The sequence below is a fragment of the Oratosquilla oratoria genome, chromosome 37 (assembly GCF_046742065.1).
Source record: "Oratosquilla oratoria isolate Oo_2021 chromosome 37, ASM4674206v1, whole genome shotgun sequence".
NCBI classification, from domain to species: Eukaryota; Metazoa; Arthropoda; class Malacostraca; order Stomatopoda; family Squillidae; genus Oratosquilla; species Oratosquilla oratoria.
In genome coordinates, this window is record NC_134813.1 from 35,525,591 (window position 1) to 35,550,590 (window position 25,000).

General features: G+C 39.7%; 1 protein-coding gene across 1 annotated transcript in view; it reads left to right on the top strand.

Moving 5' to 3' along the window:
- Positions 1 to 25,000, top strand: part of nsl1 (non-specific lethal 1) — a 277,204-nt gene that overhangs the window by 19,823 nt on the left and 232,381 nt on the right. The window lies entirely within an intron of this gene.

The following is a 25,000-nucleotide window of genomic DNA, read 5'->3' on the forward strand; positions in this document are numbered from 1 at the left end:
GGATAAAATTACAGTTTAATTTTGTAGTCGCAAATTTAGACTACAACATATGGTACAGTAATATATGTATGGTATATACTTTTGTGTTTGTGTGTGTGTGTGTGTGTGTGTGAGAGAGAGAGAGAGAGAGACCAACACTAAAGCCAATTGTACAGCCCGTTGTTGCCGGACCGACCTGTCTGTCCTGACACATCGGTTGTAGCTCGTTCAAATATTCATATACACGTCGTCACTCCGATGATGTCATAGATGGCGCCACGAGACACCTTAACCGTCGTAACCGTCGCGCTGTTTTAAAACCGAGTCGATAACCGACAACACCCTGTGCATGAATTTGTACCAAGACAGGGGAACTTAGATGACTAGCGAAAGATATCTGGAACATTTAAATCTGCAGAGAGAGAACGTTGTGTATTGTTTTTTTATGTGAATGATTAACTGATGAATAAAGTCGTTACAATTTGAACCATTTCATCTCCATTCCGGTACTATAGTATATTTAATCAATCTTAATGTAATACCTTTCTGTGTTCTGTGTCACGTTAATGGAGGTACGGGTCGATGGTCTGAAGACTATCGGGGTACGTAATGGGAAAAACGTTGAGAACATATGTTCTAGAGTTTTGGGCTGGATAAATTCGCCAAGCCACAGTGTAAAAAAAAAAAGGAACAATCCACATCACGGGTACCAGTAGGAGACCTTTTGGTCCATAACTGGGTCGGATGCGAAGAAATAAATAAATGAAGAAATAGATAAGTAAATAGATAAAATAGATAAATAGGTAATGATAAATAATTAACAGAATAATAATTTGTAATAAAACATTAGTAATAAATGAATGAATAAACTCAAATATAATAAATGGCAGGTATTACAGCATATTGCTTAGGTGTTTATCTAAATTAATTTTTAAAACTTCGAACTGAACTACATTGCACTGTCGCTGCAGGAAGTTTATTCCATTCATTAACTACACGGTTGGCCAAGTTGTTTCTACCCACTTCCAAATCAGATCTATTTCCTGACAGTTTGAGACCATTAGTTCTTGTCTTGTTTGCATTCAGTGTGAAAATTTCGTGACTTTTGTTGTCAGTTCCCTTTAGAATCTTAAAAACCTGTATCAAACCCTCCCCTGAGTGTGTGTGTGTATATATATATATATATATATATATATATATATATATTTTTTTTTTTTTTTTTTTTTTTTAGGAAAAATAGCTTCATATGTTTTAGTCGATTTCTTGTATAATTTATTTCCGATATTTGGAATCAGTTTTGTGACTCGACGTTGTACTTTTTCCAATTTGTCAATGTCTTTAATGAGATTCGGTGACCATACGGATACAGCATATTCCAAATATAGACAAACTAACGATTTATATGAGCTTATTAATGACAGATGGACTTTTAAAATCAAAAGTTCGCGTAATCAGTCCTAGAATCTTATTTGCTAGAGGCTTGACAGGGCTCGAGCCTCAAAATCTAGCATAAAAATCTAGCTTCAAAATCTAGTGTTTTCAGTGAGTGCAAAATCCAAGGACTGGAGTTCTAAAGACAGTGAGGAGATATTTGGAAGGAGGGATACGTTAAGGCTTGTGAGAGACGGAAAAATCCTCACATGTTTACCTTTGTTGAAAATGACATTATTATTATTATTTTTTTGATTTGTTTATTTTATTTCATTTAATTATCTATTTATTTACTCATTATTATTTGTTTATTTTTGTTATTTGTTTATCTATCTTACAACCATATTTATATACCCAGGTAAACTGACGGACATTATGATTTTATTTATAGAAAATTTCTTTAATTACAAGGGAACTATTCTCCATAGTATGGTTGCATAGTGATGATGCATCATGAGGCAGTTTCAAATGTCCGCAGTGGTACAGCCAGGATTTTCTGTGCCCAAATGTATATTTAATATTTCGTTGAAAACTAGCGCTTCTATCCATGGGGACAGTATCGCGCCGAAAAGGTTGAATCAGAACATATGCAGACTACAAGAGACCATAAGGCCTACATTAGGTAGTTCCATGAGGTGGTCAAAAAAGGTAACAGAACCGAAAGGCAATGGAAGCTACAAATGGTCAGATTTCTTCTTGGAGTGAAGACTTATTTTCTTGACCTAAAAGAATAAGGTGTGCTCTAATCTATCGTGTCTTCGGTTGAGAAAGAATATAGAAATGGAAAGAAGTAAGATATAGTTCCCCATTATATATATATATATATATATATATATATATATATATATATATATATATATATATATATATATATATATATGAGATAGGCAGAGGGGAAAACACACAAATAGAACGAGAGTTTATTCTTTAGTTTCGCACCATGGTGCTTCTTCAGAAAGTTAAAGAATTAACTCGTTCTATTTGTGTGTTTTCCCCTCTGCCTCTCTCACCTGTCAAGATGTCGTTATATATATATATATATATATATATATATATATATATATATATATATAATATATTTATATATATATATATATATATATATATATATATACATATATATATATATATATACAACACTGGGCCCCAGTGAACAGGTTTACATTTATCAACCATAATTCACTTTAATTGTAAACCATCAACATCGAGAAGTTCGAGGAGGCATACATGCAGAAATTAAACGTGGTACAGTGAAGGATTCGAACCTTCGCTAGCACGTGACAAGTGAGAGTAACAAACGATTGCGCCATCAAGATATATATATATATATATATATATATATATATATATATATATATATATATATATATATATATATATATAGGCACGAAGCATATGCTACCGCAATGCAGTATGTGCTAATACGTATACAAGATTGATTCTACAGTGAGCGTCCCCCTTGAGCAAGGTTGGATGCGCGCGCGTATGTGTGTGTTAAGGTCGCAGCATTACCCTCTGATCAGTTTTTTTTGTGTGAACTCTGAAGCTCTTATCTGGGAGGGTAGTAACTGTCGATCACGAGATCAGCAGGGTCCATAGTGAATCACACCCGGAAGAAAAGGTGAGCTTAGTCATGGTGATCCTCTTCCTCCTCTTCCTTCTCTTCCTTCTCCTCCCGGCTGTCCGGGTCGATAGTCGATAGTCCGTGTTCAGTGTAGAAGATGTTGGGTGGAATTGCCTGACGTTGTGCAGTATCATGTGTCGCGGGACTGAATTAATTAGTCGAGGCAGGATTGACCACGTCACACCCTCCCCCCCAAAAAAAAAAAAATCAGAGAAAACGTTCATTGGGAAAGTGAACACATTATTTTACGCCTGAGCATACACACACACACACACACACACACACACACACACACACACACACACACACACACACACACACACACACACACACACACACACACACACACACACACATATATATATATATATATACTGCGATCATTTGCAATAGACGAAAAGCAAATGTATTTGAAAAGGAGACACCCCTCAGCCAGGCGTACCAATCATTCCCCTTTATTGCATTTCCTATTGCAATAAAGAAAGAAATATATGCAACCATGAACTTCTGTGCCCAGCTGTATGGGTATATAGATTTTTGGTACAGCAACCCCGACACACAATCCCTTGATTGAATAAAATTGATTGGCGCTATCCAGAAGACTGGCCTTGATTTTTTTTTTTTTTTTTACGGTGTCTGCATCCTTTCATGAAGCTTCTACACATAGAACCCGAGACACATCATAATTCCAAGTTTTATTTGTACAGAAATGTGACTGAGATAACAGACAAGGATATCGTCCACAAATTCTCGTGTGGTAGAATAACCCGTTTTTGGTAATGCTGTATTCTGATCTTTGTTGAAGCGTTGTGTGTGTGATAGATTCATCAATTCAATTTTACTGCAATTGTTGGCATATTAGGCCCCCTCCTTTTTTTTTGGGGGGGGAGGGGGGTTATGTCTTCTATTCTCGCATGAAGGGACGAACAGGTAGGGTTACCATGTAACTCAAGCGGCTGGTCCTGTTCTGGATGTACTGTGTCTTGCTGCATTGCTTCAGACCCGGGCAGTAGTCATGGGCTGGGATGGGCCTTCATACACAAGAACATAGATATAAGGGATTTGATTAACGGCTGGAAATCCTAGAGACCTATTGAGATACAGAATGGTATATAGAAAAGTTAAGTGTTACTTTTCATAATTTTTGCTTCTTTCATACGGAGCTGCCTAGTGTAGGCCTTATGGTCTCTTGCAATCTCCTTTATTCTTATGTTCTTATATTTATACAGTATGATTTGCTGCAGCTCACCGCTGTACTCTTTCCAGTGTGTCAATGTCTTTATTGAGATCTGGGGGACCATTCGGAGGAAAAGGCATATTCCAAGTGTGGACGGACCAACGACCTGACATTGCCTGACGATAGAACCGGACATTTGAAAGTCAAAAGAGAGCAATTCCGTTCTCACTAGACTATTAATTTTCTCTCTCCTCCTCCTCCTCCTCCTCTCTCTTCTTCCGCTCCCCCACCCCCCATATTCTTCTTCATCCTGCCACTTTTCCTTTCCCCATTCCTATTCTTCCTTCTCTTCCTCCTCGTTATCTCTCTCTTCTTCCCTCTTATTGTCCTTCTCCCCTTCATCCTCCTCTTTCTCACTCTCCACCATTCCTCCTTCCCTCTTCTCTTTCCCTCCTCCTCCACCATTCCTCCTTCCTTCTTCTCTATCCCTCCTCCTCCTCCACCATTCCTCCTTCCTTCTCCTTCTTCCCTCCTCCTCCACCATTCATCCTTCCTTCTCCTTCTCCTTCCCTGCTCCTCCACCATTCCTCCTTCCTTCTCCTTCTCCTTCCCTCCTCCTCCACTATTCCTCTTTCCTTCTTCTCCTCTTCCTCACCCTCCACCATTCCTCCTTCCTTCTTCTCCTTCCCTCCTCCTCCACCATTCTTCCTTCCTTCTCCTTCTCTTTCCCTCCTCCTCCTCCACCATTCCTTCTTCCTTCTCCTTCTCCTTCCCTCCTCCTCCACCATTCCTCCTTCCTCTCCCCCCTCGTCCCCGTCCCTCCTACTCCACGGACCTCATGAAGTATTGGAACACAAAGGTGAGCGGAGCTCCATTCAGAGCGTTTTGTCATGGTTCTTGACTTTTGGTGATTAAAGTGAAGAACTTGACGTCCGGAGCCTTCACCTTTGCCCTGAGTGCTCGTGGGCAACGGGGGCAAGTCGGTGTCGCCTGTAGCCGTAGGGAAAAGGATCGAGCTCATTTTACTTACTAGGTTGAGACGAAATCTAACACAACACATCGATATAATGTATGTGTGTGTATATATATATATATATATATATATATATATATATATATATATATATATATATATATATATATATATATATATGTACAACACTGAATGGGTCTCAGTGCACATATTTACATTTATCAACCACAATTCACTTTAATTCTAAGCCATCAACATCGAGAAACTCGAGGAGGCATACATGCAGAAATTAAAGCGTAGTACAACGTTTCAATTTCTGCATGTATACCTCCTCGAGTTTCTCGATGTTGATGGCTTAGAATTAAAGTGAATTGAGGCTATATAGATATATATATATATATATATATATATGTATGTGTATATATATATATATATATATATATATATATATATATATATTATATATATATATATATATATATATATATATATATATCAGTCACAGGTGAATTGGTTAGAGATTTAGAGTCACTGCTTGACACTATTAAGAACTTGCGGTCAAGGGCCTGTGGCACACTCCGGCGCGGCGCCGCCGCAGTTGCGGCTGGTTGTTGACTATAGCAAGTCTCCTTGATGAGTCATTAGACTCGAAAAGTTATGAGATTTTTTTCCAGGGGGGGGGGGAGAGGGTGGTCGTTACATAAGGTTTAGGCTGTAGGCAGGTGACATCGGGATAAGACCCTGACCTTCGCCTAGATTGGTCGTCGTCTTCTTGAAAGAGGAATTGTGGACACGTAAAACGAACCAAACTCAGAATCAGTAGCGTCCTATTCTCGTTATGGACCAGCTTACCAGCGCCTCTATCCTTGTAGACAGTCTCGCCGTTGTTATGCGTCATTAGTATGGTTGATGAAGGAAGGTAGAATGTCATAGAATGGAGCGTAGAGGGAAAGAGGGGTGGTTTGAGAATTTGTGTGTGTGTGTGTGTGTGCGCGTGTGTGTGTGTGAAAAGGAAAGAGAAAAGGAAAATGTGTGTGTGTGTGTGTGTGTGTGTGTGTGAAAAGAAAGAAGAGAGAGAAAAGGAGTGTGTTTGTGTGTGTATGATTCACCATGGTATTGGATCACGCGTTGGACTCGTGATCGACAGCTGTGCGTGCTTGTGCGTGTGTGTAGGCAGGAGATGAGTCAGGCTCATGTTATCCTGCCTATTCTATCTACTTTTCGCCCAACAAAGTTTTAAACATGGAGACATTCCTTGCCCTCATTACCTCATCACCCAAACCCACACAAAGTTCCTTATTTATGTACAGGAAGCTGTACTTCTTTATGTATTTGGTTCATGTGCATGCGTTCGTGTGTGTGTGAAGAAAAAGAGTGTGTATGACCATTTCGTGTCCTTGCCAGATTACAGGGTAAATGACTTCACGACCACAAAGTAGACAACCACGACCACAAAATGGCCAGGCCACTGTGAAAGCGGGGGATGGGGGTTGGGTGTGGGGGGGAAGTCACATGTTTACCTTAACACAGCGAGTTGTCTGCTCTCTCTTTCCTTAGAATGTGCGGCACATTCATACATACTTCTCTTTATTAGAAATGTAAAATTGTGAAATATCCAATGGTCGAAACGAAAACTTCTGGAATCTAGAAATTCGTGCATATCATTTCTGTTGTAGTATTGGAACGGAAGGCGTTTTCGTTGAGAATATTGGGGATTTCTGTATTAGGATGTTTCCATCAGCGAAAAATTTATCTAGTTATCTTTTTGCCATCCAGGGCGCTGTCATATTGTTTCGATCTTGCTATCGTCTTGGTCTTTTACTCATCTAAAGCTACGGTTACACTAGTCAATGGATGGGTTGGAATCCAATCTTTGCATTCATGCATCCAACCTTATCTTTGAACAAGTGGTTACACTAGTGAGGTGAGTCCAACCTTACCATTGGAGAGGTTTATGTTTCTGCCTGACACAAGTAGCAGAACAACAAAAATCCTGTGCTACGTTGCGAGCTTTTTTCCTTGAAGAGGAACGACAATGGAAGACGCCTCCGCTGTAAAGATGTGCAAACAACAGAGAAAAAATAACAAAAAATGCAAGACATGCCTGTGGTCAGACGTGTTCTCCCCTCTGGATGATCTGTCTTCAGTTCCCTGCAATCCGTATCCCAGATTCCCTTTTAAGGGTTTTCTTAGTGTAATGAGAATGCCTCACATCCCAAAGCGCCTCGTGTGGTCGTACCTTCTCTAGTACAGCATAAGTGATTTCGCTAGTCCACTCCATATCAGCGAGAAGAGTAAATACAAAAAGGTTTTGAGGGTTTTCTTAGTATAATGAGGCCTCACATCCCAAAGTGCCTCATGTGGCCGTACCTTCTCTAGTAGAGCATAAGTGATTTCGCTAGTCCAGTCCATATCAGCGAGAAGGGTAAATACAAAAAGTTTTTGAGGGTTTTCTTAGTGTAATGAGAATGCCTCACATCCCAAAGCACCTCGTGTGGTCATACCTTCTCTAGCAGTGTACAAGTAATCTCGTTAGTCCATTCCATATCAGCAAGAAAGATAAATACAAGTTTTCGCGCGTGAACATTTTATTACGCAATGTTTACACTACAGCGATGGTCAAACGAGTATTTGTTTATTGCTACCATGTACATTCCATATGTCATAGATATAAATCGATATTCTAAGTAAAGTTTACACTACAGCGGTAGTCAAACGAGTATTTATTTTTTGCTACCATGTACATTCCATATGTCGTAAATATAAATAATGTTAACATATATATTCAATTTTTCTCCTTTGGATCTCTTCTAAGGTATTGGGTTAGATGTCCTTAGGCTTGGATTCCAACCCAAATATTCCAGCCTTGCACGAAATCCATCTGAGTTGTTGGAATTCAATCCATCCATTGACTAGCGAAACAAAGCGTCCCCACCCCTTCTTATGAACCACGGCACCTCATAGCTTTTTTTTTTTTTTTTTTGTCTGGAATTAGAGTCAATTTTGTCCTCTCGATGCCCGGGGGTCGAACATCTTGTATGAATTTTCTAAGACCCTCTGGGGTTAAACTAAGACGACGATATCGCCATTATAGGTAAAACTTGTATAAATTACATACCCATTAAAAATTATTAACTGATGAGGAATTGTATATCAAGAATATCAGTTGTGTTAGGTTTAGGTATACAAAGAGTTGGTGCTCGCGAGCGCGACTTTGACCACTGCGTAAGAACATCAGAGAGGATGGGAAGAGTGCGAGTTGGCGATGGAAGATACAGGCCATCGATGACACAGTCATTATTTACTGACAGTGACTATACTGTCAGTGTTTCTGTTGCTTCAGAGGGAAGGCCATGTGAGTACGATGTTTTAATGAGAAGTGCAATGTTTTACTCGTTAGAGATTTCTCAACGAGGATTTCTCTCTCTCTCCGGTGTCTCAGCGTTCGTGTGTATATTCTTGTCGTCTGGCGATTGACCCTCTCAGATGAGGACTTAAACCCCTGATTAATTGTAAGGTTAGAGGTTAAACCTCCCTTTCTGCTAGCAAGTTTAAACTTTTGTTCGATTCCTTGAGAGCGTGGAGGGGTTGTGTGATTGTATTGAGAGCTTCCAGGCAATTTTACTGAGCTGATGGAAACTTCACGTCTGTTGATGTGAGTAACGACCGTATTCTTAACCCGAGTCCACGCTGAGCCTCGTGCAGCGCTGCATGAGGCAGTGGGCAGTGTTGAGTGAAGCGTCAAATGTCCATACTGTTTGTTAGCACTGTCACATACTGCCAATGTGGACCCGGCCTGGTCCACAGGGACAGTGTGACAGTGGTGATAGAACGTATGGACACTCGACGCTGCACGCAACACTGCCAACTGCCTCATGCAGCGCTGCACGAAGCTCAGTGTGGACCCGATCTTAAACCTTCTCGAGAACCGGAAATCCAAAGCAAATATCGACCGTATTCCCAGTGAGCATACGGTCCTCCCTTGCCCCATGGTCGGTATGAAGATTCTGGCACCGAATCTTCATTTAAGAAATTGAGTCCAAGTCTTTGTCTCGCTTAATTATCGTCTTTAATTTCGCTCTTCTGACAGGCGATTTAATTTAGTTACATTTATCTATTTGTTTATACATTTCTTATTTGGGATGTCTTAGCACTGTGGCTGCATTCCAGCGTTTCTTTCCCTAACCCACAAATTCCCAGTTCAGCTTCGTCTGTGTTTTCTAGCTGGGTTGGAATTTCTCCAAGACTTACGATACAGTCTAATCATTAATGTCCGAACTGAAAAAGAAATAGCAAAATTTATTTGACGGATTTCTACGAACATTGACTTTGCAAGATACCGATTGTAGAAACCAATTATGATGCCTGATGCAATCCGTTTGAAGAAATACAAGTAATGCCTCCATATTTTGCCACACTCGCTGCCACATGTACGATGTTGCGCAACTGGTCATGTTCGTGGAATTACCACGGGTGGGTCGGCCAGTTCTACTATGTTTCTTGCTGTGTATGTTACCTTATCTATTTATTTTATTTATTCATTCATTTATTTGTTTTTGTATATTTTGGATAGCTTCTCTGCATAGTTTAATTCCATAGGAATATTTCAGTCTCCTTATTGTCTCACTCTTTCTCACTTCTTTAACCATCTCGCTGCGGAGACTTTCTCAGTTGAATAAAATCGCTCGGCGGCAGTCAGAATGAACAACTGAAGTCGTAAAATGAAGTGAAAGGGTTCCACTAGGTGAATGAACTCGTATGGCTCTGGCCAGATCAAAATATAAAAGGTGAGTCGATACAGCCTAGAGGTTTGGTTTCTCTGAAGTGAGAGATATCTCGATTGAGGAAATTTGTATTTGTTAATTTATTTATTTATTCATTCTCTCTCTCTCTCTCTTTCTCTTGCTTATATTTCGTGAAATAAAGATGCCTATCTCTTCCTCGACTGTTCTCGCAGCTGCTCATGTTGTTGTTACAGATCGGAGAGAAGAGAGTCGTTTCCCGCTCTGATTGGACAGTTTCCCTTCATCTCACGCTCCGCTGAACACTCTCTGGAACCACATTACCAAGTCTTTTCTTCTTTAGCTCCTTTTATATATACATATATATATATATATATATATATGTATATGTATATATATATATATATATTAGGAAGGTATAATGTAGTAGCACATTTGTAAAATGAGACTTAATTGACCCACTGTCGGAGAGCGAGATAAGATGGACAGAAAATCTGTATATTTCGACCACTATCTGTGGTCCTCTCCGACAGTGGGTCAATAAATCTTATATATATATATATATATATATATATATATATATATATATATATATATATATATATATATATATATATATATATATATATATATATATATATATTAGTACATGTTTGTGCGCGTGTTTACGATTCTGTAACTCTCCCCCCTCCACTCAGTGTGTGTGTACGTGCGTGCCTGTTTGTATGTGTAAGTGATTATTTTTTCTTTCTCTCAACTTCTCCATCCTGTGAGTGTGTGTGTGTGTGCGTGTTTGTCGAAATAGACGAGTTCCTCGAGTATATGTGTACATTTGTATTTTCAGGAATATACAGTATATTCCGGTTTCAGTCTTTCCAAATTCACTACTAAATTAACTTCACATTTTCTCCTCATATTCACGTTGTATTGTCTGCTTCTCTCTCCCTTCCCACTCTCTCCTCTCTCTCTCTTCCCCCCCTCTCTCTCTCCCTTCCCTCCCCCTCTCTCTCTATCTATCTATCTATCTTTCGTCCGCTGTCCTATGACTTCCTTCGCTGACATCACGACCGACGACGTACAAGATAGCAAACATGTCTAGGATGGAAGATTTTTTTTTTCTCTCCCTCCCTCCTTCCTACCACTTTCCCTTCCTCCCTCCCTCCCTCCCTCCCTCCCTTCTTCCTTCCCCTTTTTCTTCCCTCCCTCCTTCTTCCCCCTTTTCCCTTCCTCCCTCCCTCCCTCCTCCCTCCCTTCTTCCTTCCCCCTTTTCTTCCATCCCTCCTTCCTCCCATTTTTCCTTTCCTCTCTCCCATCCTCCCTCCCTCCCTCCCTTCTTCCTTCCCCTTTTCCCTTCCTGCCTTCTTCTTCCCCTTTTTTCCTCCCTCTCTCCCTCCCTCCCTCTCTTCCATCTTTCTTTCCCTTTTCCCTTCCCTCTCTCTCAATCAATCACTCTTCCTCCTATACAGGATACCGATAGCTTAAATTTTATGTAGTCAGTTCTGTAGTGATTTCTTTACATTTCTACGGACCAGAGTCACGCAGCATACTTTTATGATTAGCGACTTGAAATCACTCAAAAAAAACAAAAAAAAAATGGCTGGAAATTAACTTACCTTACCCTTCCTTCATGACTCTCCTTTGATAACATAAGAATGAAGGAGATTGCGAGAGACCATAAGGCCTACACTAGGCAGTTCCATGTCTATGACCACCCGTCATCCCCATCCATAAATTTGTCTAACCGTTTCTTAAAACGATTGATAGTTTCAGCTCTCACGACATGGTTACTAAGTCTATTTCATTCGTTGACCACCCAATTAGTAAACCAATTCTTGCCTATTTCCTTCTTAACCATACGGATAGAAGCGCTGATTATCAGTGTCAAAACACAATCCTTATCATCCCTTCACATTACCCTCCTTCCCTCCCCATCTTCATCATTCCCTCTTTCTCCCTCCCTCCCTCCCTCCTCCCAGCCTCTTCCCAGCCTCCAGCCAGACATCTTGCCTCCAAATGTCTCTCTGGATCTCTTTCGTTCTCATTTTCCTTGGACCTGCTCCCAATTCTCTCTCTCTCTCTCTGTCTCTCTATTATATATGTATGTATGTATGTTTATCTATTATATATGTATGTGTCTTTATCTCTATTATATATGTATATATCTTTATCTCTCCCTCTCTCTCCTTCATAAGTATCCCTTCCTCCATCCCTTTCTCACTCTCATCGTTATTTTTGTTTCTACCACATTTACTGTCAGTTCGCCGTTGGTGTCAGTGGAGCCTGTCTCAGCCAGCGAGATATTTCCTCGTTTTATGGTTCCCGTCCGCTTCAGCCGCGCTGTCGTCGTGTGCGTTCTAGTGGGCGCTGTCCACCGCATCCTACTGCCCTGGACACGTCTGATTTATTCCTCATTATTGTCTTGCTTACTGTTTCTCTACAGCTCGAATGCATATGTTTGTATATCTATATCTACACAGACACAGACACACACACACACACACACACACACACACACACATATATATATATATATGTGTGTGTGTGTATATATATATATATATATATATATATATATACATATATATATATATATATATATATGCCTATTGTATATATATTCATATTGGTGTATGCATAAGACCGACTATGTCAACACTTCTGCCCCAATAGAAACAGACCTACTCCTCCTCTTCCTCTTCCTCTTCCTCCTCCTGCGCAAAGAGTCTTCCGCAACATTAACCCATTACACACGTACTAAGTGGTGCTTAGGTTCGTTTCCTGGTTAATTTATTGGATACGGGAACCCTGTGGGGGGGTCTTTTTTTTTTTTTTTTTTTTTTTGAGAGAGAGAGAGAGAGGATTCCAATCATGTCCTGTTCGTCAGATTTTTTATTCATTTATTTATTTTATTTATTCGTTTTTGTTATATTTCGTCTTTCTTTTGATTGTTTTTTTTTTACATCCTTCTCTTGCTGCAGTCACGTGACCAACCTCGTCGTTCATTCTTGCTGCAGGAAATTCCATTTTAAATTATGATACCGCATTGACTTGATCACACACACACACACACACACACACACACACACACACACACACACACACACACACACACACACACACACACACATTTAATAAAAGAGTGTTGAGTCATAGTCTACACATTGATTCCTTGTCTGGCCTTATCTTGTGTTTCTTATCATAACAAAGGTAAGCCTTCTCTCTGCTGGGAGGCCCGAAAATTAGTGAGTTTGAATATTCGGATCGAAAAATCCGGATGTCGCCAAAGTTCCGGGTAACGGAATTCCGGGCAATGGAGATTGTTCCTAATAATAGAGAACTCTTGTGTGTACTTGGCTTTGTTCTGTGCCCAGCACCCGAACTCGCAAGACTTTTGCGATCTGGAAGATTTGTCACAAACTGTTAGCGCCCGAGTTCTCGAATTCGTTTTCAGTAAATCACTGCAGCAGTCATAATAGAAACTATATAATTTGGCTCCTGTGAGAGAAGATATATGGATATGTGGCACTTCGTAGAGAGAGAGAGAGAGAGAAAGAGAAATATTCGAGGCAATTCCTAGACTCTTCACGTCCCAGATACTCACCAGGCAATTTTATGAAACTCCTCATGTGTATGGCAGCCTTAGACTCCAAGGGACTCCGTGCATGACTTAGTTGGAGTAACGTCATGCATGGTTCCTACCAGCCCAAGTCACGGCAGATGACGTTGCTGTAACCAGCGCTTCTATCCTTGGAGACAATATCGCACCGAAGAGGAAGAGATTTCAGGATGGCAGCGGAACGGAGGGATTGTGGATGTTGAAAGTGATTAGCCTTGTCTTGAGATTAGTCACCAATCATGGGAATGAGGCCGAAGGTCTTTGGTTGTTTCGTTGTCTTATGATTGGGGCCTAGCCTCCACTCGAAGAAGAGTTCTGATCACTTTCAATCTCTGCTAGCTCTCCTATCTAATTATACATACATATACCAAAGGCTTTATCCCCCTACACGGGGGGTAGCCAAAAAGAAAAAGGCATAGAAACCACTCCCACCCATTCCATTCCCTATATATTCCACTCCCCTCCTCCCTCCCTATTATCCTGGCACCTCCTGGATGACGGGTCATCCCTGCATCCTGTCCACTGCCCTGGGTCAGAAGCAGTGTCGCAAGACACAGCACATCCACAGCAAGGCCGCTTCATAAATTCGGCGACCCCCCCTCTCCGTCCCCCCATGCAGAAAAGGAGAATTATACCCACCTCAAAAAATATTTTAGGGCAGCGTTTCCCAACCTGTGGGTGCTGAAATCAATTATAGGGGGTGCTGGGAAGTGATGCACACAAAAATCACATTGATATATGTATCAATGATTACCTAGTTGTGCATATTTGACTTTATGCTATTTTATTTTTCTAGGATGTTCTTATTTCTTCTGCCAACAATATTGTCAATTTGTTTCAGTTCTAAGGAATCTAGAAAATAAATCATCAAGCAGTACACTTAACTTTCTTTTATCCTTCTAATAACAAGATAGGGGTACTGGACTGCTTAGACATGACAACAGGGGGTGCTATGGTCGGAAAAGGTTGGGAAACGCTGTTTTAAGAGATCTGATTATATATCCGCGAAAACTGAAGGAATTCGCGGGATTTAGGCACCAAAACGGAACCGAGGCACAGAAACAGATTCTACACATTCCAAAGCTGTTAATTTTTCATGATTCTCATGAATCCCAGCGTTTGTTTTGAATGTGTCATCAAGAATGTTTATTTTGCTAAACTCTAGGTGCCTCTACAAAAAGTCCCCTACATATTTTACTTCGCCATAATTAGTCCAGATGTCTTAAACATCTAATTTATTCATGAAACTGTCGGTTTTTATGTGAAGGTAGTTATTTAATTCATAGCCCGTAAAACTTTTCAGCTACATGTGTTTCTGTAGTTGATGTTTTATCCACTAATTATAACATTAAATTCCAGCTGGCAAAAGCCTGATACCACGAACAAAAAATCACGATCCGTGAAGTGAAGTGTTTTTAGTGTTAGGAGTGCAATTAGACATTATATTAGTGCATAGATTGTTGACAGGTTTCTTTAGAAGCTGTACTATAGGCAGACTAACAGGTTGGATTCTGCTTGAGATGTTCACATAGCCGCAACAGTTATCCAAAGCTTCCCACCAACAGATACCTGAAATATGACAAATTACTCATTAATATGCAATTAGATAATTTGTAAAATGCAGGAGAAAGGTGCATGCGGATCATATTTTGTGATTGAATCCGATTTTTGGTTTTCATGGAAACTAAAATACGTTGACACGTATAAGCTGATAACCACAAATTTTAAGCCCTGTGAGTTGTTATTAATTAATCCAGTGATATGCAAACTCTAGTTGATTATAATTTCATTGTTACTTATTGTAAAGTGGCTAAAATACCCAGTTTGGTTTTATTTTAAGGTCTTGAGAACATTAATGTAACAGAGTATCCGAAGTGGATTTTTTTTTTCTTTTTTTCTTTTTTTTTGGGGGGGGCGCTAATCTTTCTTTTACTACCTTTGAGACTCCACGTCTTTGGCGCGATGTTATCCCCATGGATAGAAGCGCTGGTTGTTTTCGACCAACTATCAAATAATGAAAGTACAAGAGACCATAGTTATCAAAAATAGGAAAATACAATTTCAGTATTGCCTGTTGGTAGTGATTCCACGAAATCCTCCTTAGGCCATACATGTGACATCCCCATATATCAAAAGTGTCCTCAGTCATAACAGTTCACTGCAGAACCCCCTGTCTGCCCCATGGGGGACAATACAGCATCAAGAAGGTCGTATTATGATGTGTATGTGGAGTCTTGAGCGTACTGTAATGGTTGTGATTGTGAATGAGGTTTAGAATAAATGTCATTATCTCTGACTATGTTTGTTGTAAATAATAAGAAATGACAAGAAAGACTTCGTAAGCCATTACATGTGACTCCCTCGTCAGGATGTGGGTTTAGTTCGTTATATAAATAGAAAATTCGTTGCTTTTATCTTCTTTATCTTCATGCGTCAGCTGAGACGCTGTGGTCACGTGGCGAACCCGGACGTTGACCCTGCTCACGGGATTGTCCACGAGAGATGCCCGGGGGGGCGTCCACGGAGGTCGAGTTTGCGGTGGAGATGGGTTGGGAGTGCTTCTGGAGGTTGTGGAGATGGGTCGGGAGAGTGCCTGGTGGCTTGTAAGGGATGACTCTCAAGGTTGGGAGATCAAGAGTGAATGTGACCACACTCCCCAACAATTAAATGAAGTTTCATATTCAAATTAATGATTGGTAGTTGTTGTTTTTTCTCGGCCTTTGGTAGCTATGTTGTACTAAAGCCTGAGAGCAAAAATATACACATGTGGAAGTAATCCAAACACGAAGACCTTATTCTTCCTTCAAAGAAAGAGAGAGAAAGGAAGGAAAAGAGAGGGAGAGATAGAGGATGCGGCAGCAGGAAAGTGTGTGCGCGTGTGTATATGTGTGTGTGTGTGTGTGCGTGTGTGTGTATGCGAAGAGCCTGCAGGGAAAGAGCCAGCTGGTGGCACTGCTCGTCCTTGAGATGGGATGACAGAGTCCAAACTCACAGTCGCGGAAAACCGAAGTATTTCGTGGAGGAGGAGGAGGTGGAGGAGTAGGAGGAAGAGGAGATGATTCACGTCATGGAGGATAACTTTGACCAATCAGAGACCACTTGCCAGAACGTAAGGTTTTAATTTTTTATTTTCATTTCTTGTTATGATACAAATTTTTGTGACCTAGCCTGACCCAATATCCTCAACTAATCTAAATTAATCTAACCGACGCTAGCCCATCATGACCTAACCTAATCTAGCATTGCTTAAGCAAGTTTCACTTAGACTTTAACCATTCATATTATTTTCCTCTACAGGATTTTGTCATTCAGCGCCTCAAGGGGCAAGACCCTTTACGTCATCAAGTGACGTCATGAATACTTTGTTGCAGTCATTGGCAGATGATTTTATTCAGTTGAAAGGACAGAGTGACATCTTAATCGAGTCTGGTCTCGCCTGACCTCAGTTAAAACTGAAAGAGGTTAACCGGCCCATTCACAGTCAGTTTTACAAAAGATTACAAAGGAGGAGCATGCCGACAGGAGACCTTTTGGTCCATAACTAGGTCGGATGCGGAAAAAAGTTGATAATGATAAATAAATAAAATAAAAATAAATGAAAATTATAATATAAATAATAATAATAAATCAAATAAATAAATGCATAGGTATACTTAAATAATAAACAAACAGATAAATAGTAAATAATAATAAATTGACAGTGTATTGATTCGATAGCGATGCCCAACCACCACATTCCTTGGATCTTCAGTTTATACTGAATTAATACTTGATTAAGTAATTGAGATAATCGATACAGTTTATACCAATTTATACACTGATAACTATTCATTTGGACGAAACTCCAAACGACGCCCCTACGGACCAGAGCATTCTTTTATGGCTTAAGACTTTTTTTTCGACTGCACACGTGCTGTTACAAAAATGAATATCACTTGTTCAACTTGTTTGGTTCAATATTCTTTCCAAGTATAGAATCGCTGGTTATTGTAGGTTGGTGGTGCAATCGGAAGCGTGCTGGTCGTGGGTTCGAATCCCGCAATTCTCTCTGATTCCCAGTTGCAGTGAGTGTTATTAACTGCTCCCCTACCGCTCCCAAAGCAGCTACTCAGCACCTCTTGGTGTAAACCCCTCACCTTCATCATCAGAGTACCATTATACGTGGTATAATACCGTGCACTATATATGGTTGCACAGTGTTATTTGTCATGTAGTGAGGTCGATGTATGTATTTATCGTATGAATATTTTCCGCTTCATCAATCTGCAGGCGACGACTCTTCAGAGACTAACCCCCTCCCCTCTCCCCCCTTCCCCTCCCCTCTCCCCCCTTCCCCTCCCCTCTCCCCCCTTCCCACTCCTCTATCTCCTCCTCCCCTTTCCCCTCCCCCTCGGAGGGGAAGGTTGTCCCAAATGGGTTAAGAACCTCGGTAGAGTGGAGCGTTGGTTTCGGTCTCGCCTCACGACGTAGCCTCATGTTCGAATATGACGGCAACTGGTGATTGCCTCCTGCTATGGCATGCATTTGGAGTACGTAGAGCAAAGATGCAGGGCTCAGTCACAGGTGAGCGCCTCCTTGTGTGTTTTCTATATACACACACATGCACACACACATACACACACACACACACACACACACATATATATATATATATATATATATATATATATATATATATAGTGTGTATATGTGCGTATGTGTGTGCATATAATCCAGTCGAAGTACACTGTTGGACGAAGACCTCTCCCAAGCTTTCCAGTGAGTCACATAACAGCTCCAGTTACCGCCACGTCACTCTTGCAAACTTCTCTATCTCGGCTGTCCGTCTCTGGTCACCCTCTTCCGTGTTGCCTATTCAGTAAGGCGGGTCCTCCATCTCCCATCATCCTGCTTGACTTCCTTTCTTGCCCAATTCCATTTCCGCTCTTTTATCGCCCCCACGCGGTCTTTCACTACAGTCTACTCTCTTACCCAACTTGCCCTCATCCTGTAACTCAGCGTTATTCCCAGCATTGATCTCGCTGTTGCTATCTGTACAAAACTTAGCTTTGTGTTCGTTGTTTCCAAATCAAATCAACAAACACACACACAATGTATACTAATTGATTGTTACATAGATGGACTATGTGTATATATATATATATATATATATATATATATATATATATATATAATATATGTGTGTGTGTGTGTGTATGTATATATATTATATATGTGTGTGTGTATGCTTGCATATATGTATATATGTACGTATATGTAAGCGGAAATTATTTCTTTAGCTTAAAGGTTTACTGTAGTTTCGTAAAGCCTACTCCACTCCAATCACTTGTTCACAAAGCTTTTACGATCTTAAGATTTGTCGTAATGTTCGTTTTCTTCTTTTCCTTCTTTATCTCCCCCTCCTCCTCCTCCTCCTCCTCCTCCTTTTTCATCTTCTCCTCATTCTCCTTCTTCTTATTATTATTCTTCCTCTCCTTATACTTCTTCATATTCTTCTTATTCTTCTTTTATCTTACAGCAGACATGCTGACCACTATATAGAATTAGGTTCCATTTATTTGTCTGAATATTTTTTCTATCATTGGAGCGATATTTCAATGTGAGTATATCTGCTGCACTGATTAACTGAAAATAAATTCCAACCCCTTTACGGCAAATCTTGAGGTGAATCCTGCTCAAGAGAAAGTATTCATATATTCTAAGGGTTTATAGATTTGTCACCAATTTAGAAATCCATCTCTCGTCTCGCTTTCCCTCTCTCTCGCTCTCTCTCTCTCTCGCTCTCTCTCTCTCTCTCTCTCTCTCTCTCTCTCTATATATATATATATATATATATATATGTGTGTGTGTGTGTGTGTGTGTGTGTGTCCTCAGTGAAAATATAAAATATATAAATAGAGATATGTTGTAAATTCTATTGGTATAATTCTGATTTATTGAGGATATTTGAAATGTCACCCATGCTCTTTTAAGGCGTGTCTCGCAATCCAAAGAGACATTAAGACACATATCATAATCTACAATAATAATAATGCTACTATTACTATTAGTAATGATAATATTGACTTTAAGACGTGTCTTACAGTCTGAAAAGAATTAAGACGCGTCGTATAATACTATAATAATGAAGCCGCTTCTTATACTCTGCAATTCTTTCTTTATGAGTAAAGCCTTAGGCCTCGTCATATCGTTCATTGATAGTCTTCTCCGTTGTTCATACCGCCACACTTCAGACCAGTTCTGTTCTGTTGAGTCGGCACGTGATAGGGTTAGCGTCGGTCCCCGCTTCTGTTGCGTCCTCTACTTCATCTTTTTTTCTCTTATTTTTCTTCTTCCTCTTCTTTCTTCTTCTTTCCCTTTTTTCTCTTCTTCTTCCACTTCTTTCTTCTTTCCCTTCTTTTTCTTCTTACTCCTCTTCTTCCTCTTCTTTTTCTTCTTCTTCCACTTCTTCCTCTAGTTCTTCTTTTTCTTCTTCTTCTTCTTCTTGTCATCGACCTTCTGTTTGTTATGGTTTTATGCCCTAAAATGACCGGTTGTCTTGATGATGTAAGCGCCCGCTTCACATTGGGACGATTCTCGTCAGATGTTGTAAATTTGAACAACTAGAACCCGACTTCGCTTACAGCAGGGGTGTGCAACCTTTTTTTCCCAAAGGGCCACTAGTCACTACTCTGTTGGTATGGAGGGCCACATAACCTTACTATTTCATGTTATTTACTACGATCGAAGACATATTATGTGAGATTATACTGATAAAGATAGATACGTAGTTTGTTACTGATTTTATTTAAATTGGGATCACAAAAATAAGAATTGTCCTGAACAAATGTATTTTCCTTACTCAAAATGAGCAAATGAAAGGCTACCATACCTTATTATTATAATGTACAAACATAAATAATTACTTAATATTGGTTAACTGGGATCATTATCATAAGAATGATCAACCACAGACATTTTCCTGACCATTAATTAGCAAATGAAAGGCTACCCTCTCTCTGAGAGCCGCATTATAGCTTATCTATTTTTAGGAGAAAGGGCCGCATGCGGCCCTTGGGCCGCAGTTTGCACAGGGCTGGCTTACAGTATTCTAGACTTCTCTAAGAACACTTTAACAATGTGTCTAACATTCGTATTCTAGGTTTAACTTCTCTTAATTTCTCTTTAACTTCTCATATATGATTCAAAAAGTAATATGACATTTGGTAATTCGAAAGATTTAAGATTTTAGCCGAAGTCGTTTGCATTCGAACGAACTCGAAACTGATGACGAGAATTAGCCCCGTGTGAAGCGGCCTCAAGGCAGACAGTCGGTAATAAAAAGAACGTAACAAATGCTACTTTAAATAATCTTCCTTGGCCATTAGCACTGCCCCTATTGTTCTAACGGCCGCCAGGCGATTTTATTCATCTGTGACTGGAAGACGCTAATGCGAATGATAAAAAGAAAAATTATCGCCAGGTTTGTTTACTTAATGTTTCATGTATTTTCGACCCGCCTCAGCCAAATCTCAACATCCTACGGACGAAGAGGAACGAAGTATTTTGAAACAGGAGGCAACCATTTTTTTTTTTGTCTCTTCTCCAAGAGACCTCGCTGGAAAGATGGCGACCAAAATGACATAAAATATACTGAGAAACGTCGCTTGCAAAAATGGACCTTTTGTTGAAGGAGAATAAGGTTCACGGGCTCTGTGTCTCATTTCAAACCCTGTCACTCCATTTCACACACATTGGATTGCTCAAAAACTGAATTCCTTCCCTGATGGTCCCCCCCCTCCCCCGACTTCGGAGAAATGTGGGGGGGGTGTCCCATCTGGAGTCGTCCCATTTTCTTTTTCTACAGCATTTCCGTTTTCGCTGTACTATGATGATTCTTGAGAACATAATAAACAAAGGTTAAGTGCACTGGTTCAGTTGGTGAAAGGACCTGGTAGGAAAGAATTTAATCCTTGCGTGGATAACATCCCTGGCTTCCTCTTTAACAGGTCACGTGTCCAGTCCCTCCGCCACATTTTAAATGTGTCATGATTGATTCTCGTGCATTAATCTCGCTGAGCGGTTCCGCCATCCGCCAAGTAGGAGCTTTATGTGTCAGCGGTTATTCCTTAGGTACCCAGCCTGGTGCTCGAGAGCAACTCGATGCTCTCGGAGTGTCTGCTTTTTTTTTTTTTTTTTCTTCTTTTTTTTTTTTTTTCTTTCTTTCTTCTTAGAGTTTTCTCGTGGATATCCATTCTTTGTAGGTCTAAGTCCGCCAAAGAGCTGATGATTGCGGTGCATGATTTCTTGTCACTTGATGGTTTTTATATAACAAAGAGGTAATCGAGAATACGGCCCTGAAGGCCTGTCTTCTTCCCCCATGAAGACCCTTTTCACTGGATCTGTGTTCTGCACAAAAAGTATCATATCCATCATCGTCTCCTGGCGTGCGCAGGTGACCTTCGCTTTTTTTTTTTTTTTTTTTTTTTTCCGCCGAGCAGCCGGGCCATTCACAAGGAAACCGGAGCTCACTTGGCTAGGACTTCCTCTCTCTCTCTCTCTCTCTCTCTCTCTCTCTCTCTCTCTCTCTCTCTCTCTCTCTCTCTCTCAAAGGATTACAAAGGAAGAGCATGCCGGCAGGAGACCTTTTGGTCCGTAATAGGTCGGATGCAAAAAAAAAAAAAAATGAAATGAATACATAAATAAATAAACAAAATTGATAAGTAAATAAACACATGAAATAAATAGATAATAATGATAAATGAATAAATAAAATATAGATGGCAGGCATTACATCGTAATGCTTAGGTGCTTATCTAAATGTATCTTAAAACTTCGAACTGTTCTACATTGCAGCCTCTGCAGTAAGTTTATTCCATTCATTGACTACACGACGGTTGGTGAAGTTGTTTCTACCCACTTCCAACCTACTGCCTGACAATTTAAGACCATTATTTCTTGTCTGATTCACTTTCATTGTGAAAATTTCGTCACTTTTGATGTTGCCACTTCCCTTTAGAATCTTAAAGACCTAATCAAATCGCCCGAGTTTACACTTTTTTAGGAAAACTATTCACATGTTTTAGTCAATTTTCGTATGATTTATTTTTGATATTTGGAATCAGTTTTGTGGGGCGCCGCTGTATTTTTTTCTTCCAATCTGTCAATGTCTAATGAGATTAGATGACCATGCGGATACAGCATATTCCGAATGTGGACGAAATAACCATTTATATAGCTTGTTATTGACAGATGGACTTTTAAAAATCAAAAGATCGTGCAATCAGTCCTAGAATCTTATTTGCATTCTCTGAGGCGGAAATACACTGTTTAGATGATTTGAGATCATTAATGATGATTACGCAGAGATATTTTTCACTACCCACTTTTGTTAATGAATTTCCAAATAACTTGTAATCGTACTTATTTTTATTTTTATGTGCATAACCTTAGATTTACTTGTGTTAAATTTCATTAGCCTCTTTTCAGACCACTGCTGTAGTTTAATTGGTTTAATTGGTCGTTTGCCATTGGGCACATTTTTGTATCATCAACAAATTTGGAGACTATGAATAGAAGTGGACCAAGAACGAAACCCTGAGGAACTCCACTCGTAACATTTTTCCGTCTCTCCCTTTCTTTCACATTGTTTCCATTTTCTTCACAGAAATACGAGCTGTCATAAATATAGGAATCTTATTTTTGGAAATACCAAATAATCCACAAAATGTAAGAACCTCGTTGAAAAAAATAAAAGCTTACAGAAATATAGAAAAAAATTCCTGAGTCTTTTCAGAAATGTGAATCAACAAAAATATTGGATTTTTTTTTTTATTTGATTTTCCACCAGTTTATAATTATCTCTTACAGTTGTGACAAAATGTTTCTCTGCATTTCGGGAACTTTACAAAATGTCTTCTTATTTTTCAACTGTAGAAAGCGAGTGGAATCCATGTCTGCAGGTATTATATATATATATACGATTCTAGAAATGTCTTCAAAAACACACTGTTACTAGCAAACTCTATGAAGTACCCATTGTGGGACAGACTATTAGTTGACGTTAGACAGTCTTACTAATATATATATATATATATATATATATATATATATATATATATATATATATATATATATATATATATATATATATATATATATTAAGAAGAACCCACAGTCGGAATAAAAGGAAACTTTAGAAGAAAGTGTAACTTCTATATTTCGGCTGATAGCCCCTCTTCAGGAAAGTACTTTCATGAAGGTATTTCCTGAAGAGGGCTATAGCTATTAGCCGAAATATAGAAGTTACACTTTCTTCTAAGGTTTCCTTTTATTCCGACTGTGGGTTCTTCGTGATTATTATCTACAAATGTGCTACAACCTAAATAGAATCGTCTGGAAATCAGGACAAAATATACAAAGTGTTTCATCATGAATAAAATATTAAATGAGATAATGAGTTTAGAATAATTCATACGAACTGAATACATGTCTTGAATCAGCATCGTAAGTTATTGAATACTGCTAGAGATGTCTGCAGTCCACATAATCCGAATGCTTTATAAGGATTCAGATATTCCTACATGTGTTTTGAATCCACACACCCTCTCAACATCTATTAATCTATATACCACGAGATTTCCCCCCTTATAAGGGAGGTAGCCAAGTCAAAATCATGTACATACTTCCACCCAATCCACTCCCACCCACCACCCTTCCTCTCCTCTCATCTTAGCTCCTCATGGATGATGGGTCATCCCCGTATCCCGCCCACTCCCCTAGGTCAGAAGCAATGCAGCAAGACATAGTACATCCACAACAAGGACGCTTTACTTAATCGGAGACCCACCACCCTCTCCGTCTCCTAATGCAGTAAAAGAGAAGACGGGGAGAAATCCCTTTGGGTTGCGTCAAAATATAATTCATACATAAGCCCCCCTAGCCCCCCCTTCCTTGTATAAACAGTATAATCTATACACAGTCACTCCCTACTCATTCCTATTACCTGCCCTCTCCAATCCTTGCTCAACAGACATTCCCCTCTTTCTCAACGCCCCCGTCACCCTATCCATCCATCTCATCCTCGGTTGTCCCCTCAAGTTTACTCCCTCTGCATCTGCCATCCCAATATACAACCTGATATTCCGTTTTAGGGGATGGAGTGCTACAACAGTAGTGATTCTTATGGTAGGGGGAGAGTGAAAATTTTCATGATAGTGGATGTAAATATCATGCACGAAAAATTAGCTATTATGGAATACGTCATGCTAGAATGCCACGTGATATATTTACACGAGAGGAATGTATATTTGTTGCAAAACTTATTTTCTGAGGAATTTTTTTTTTCATATTCTGTGTTTCTATGTATGATATGTCTTTTATTATACGGGAATAACACATCAAGCCGAGGGTGGTAATGTTGAGAATAGCTATGGTTCAACATTCACAGCGAAAAGAAATTACATTCTTTCTCAGAAGG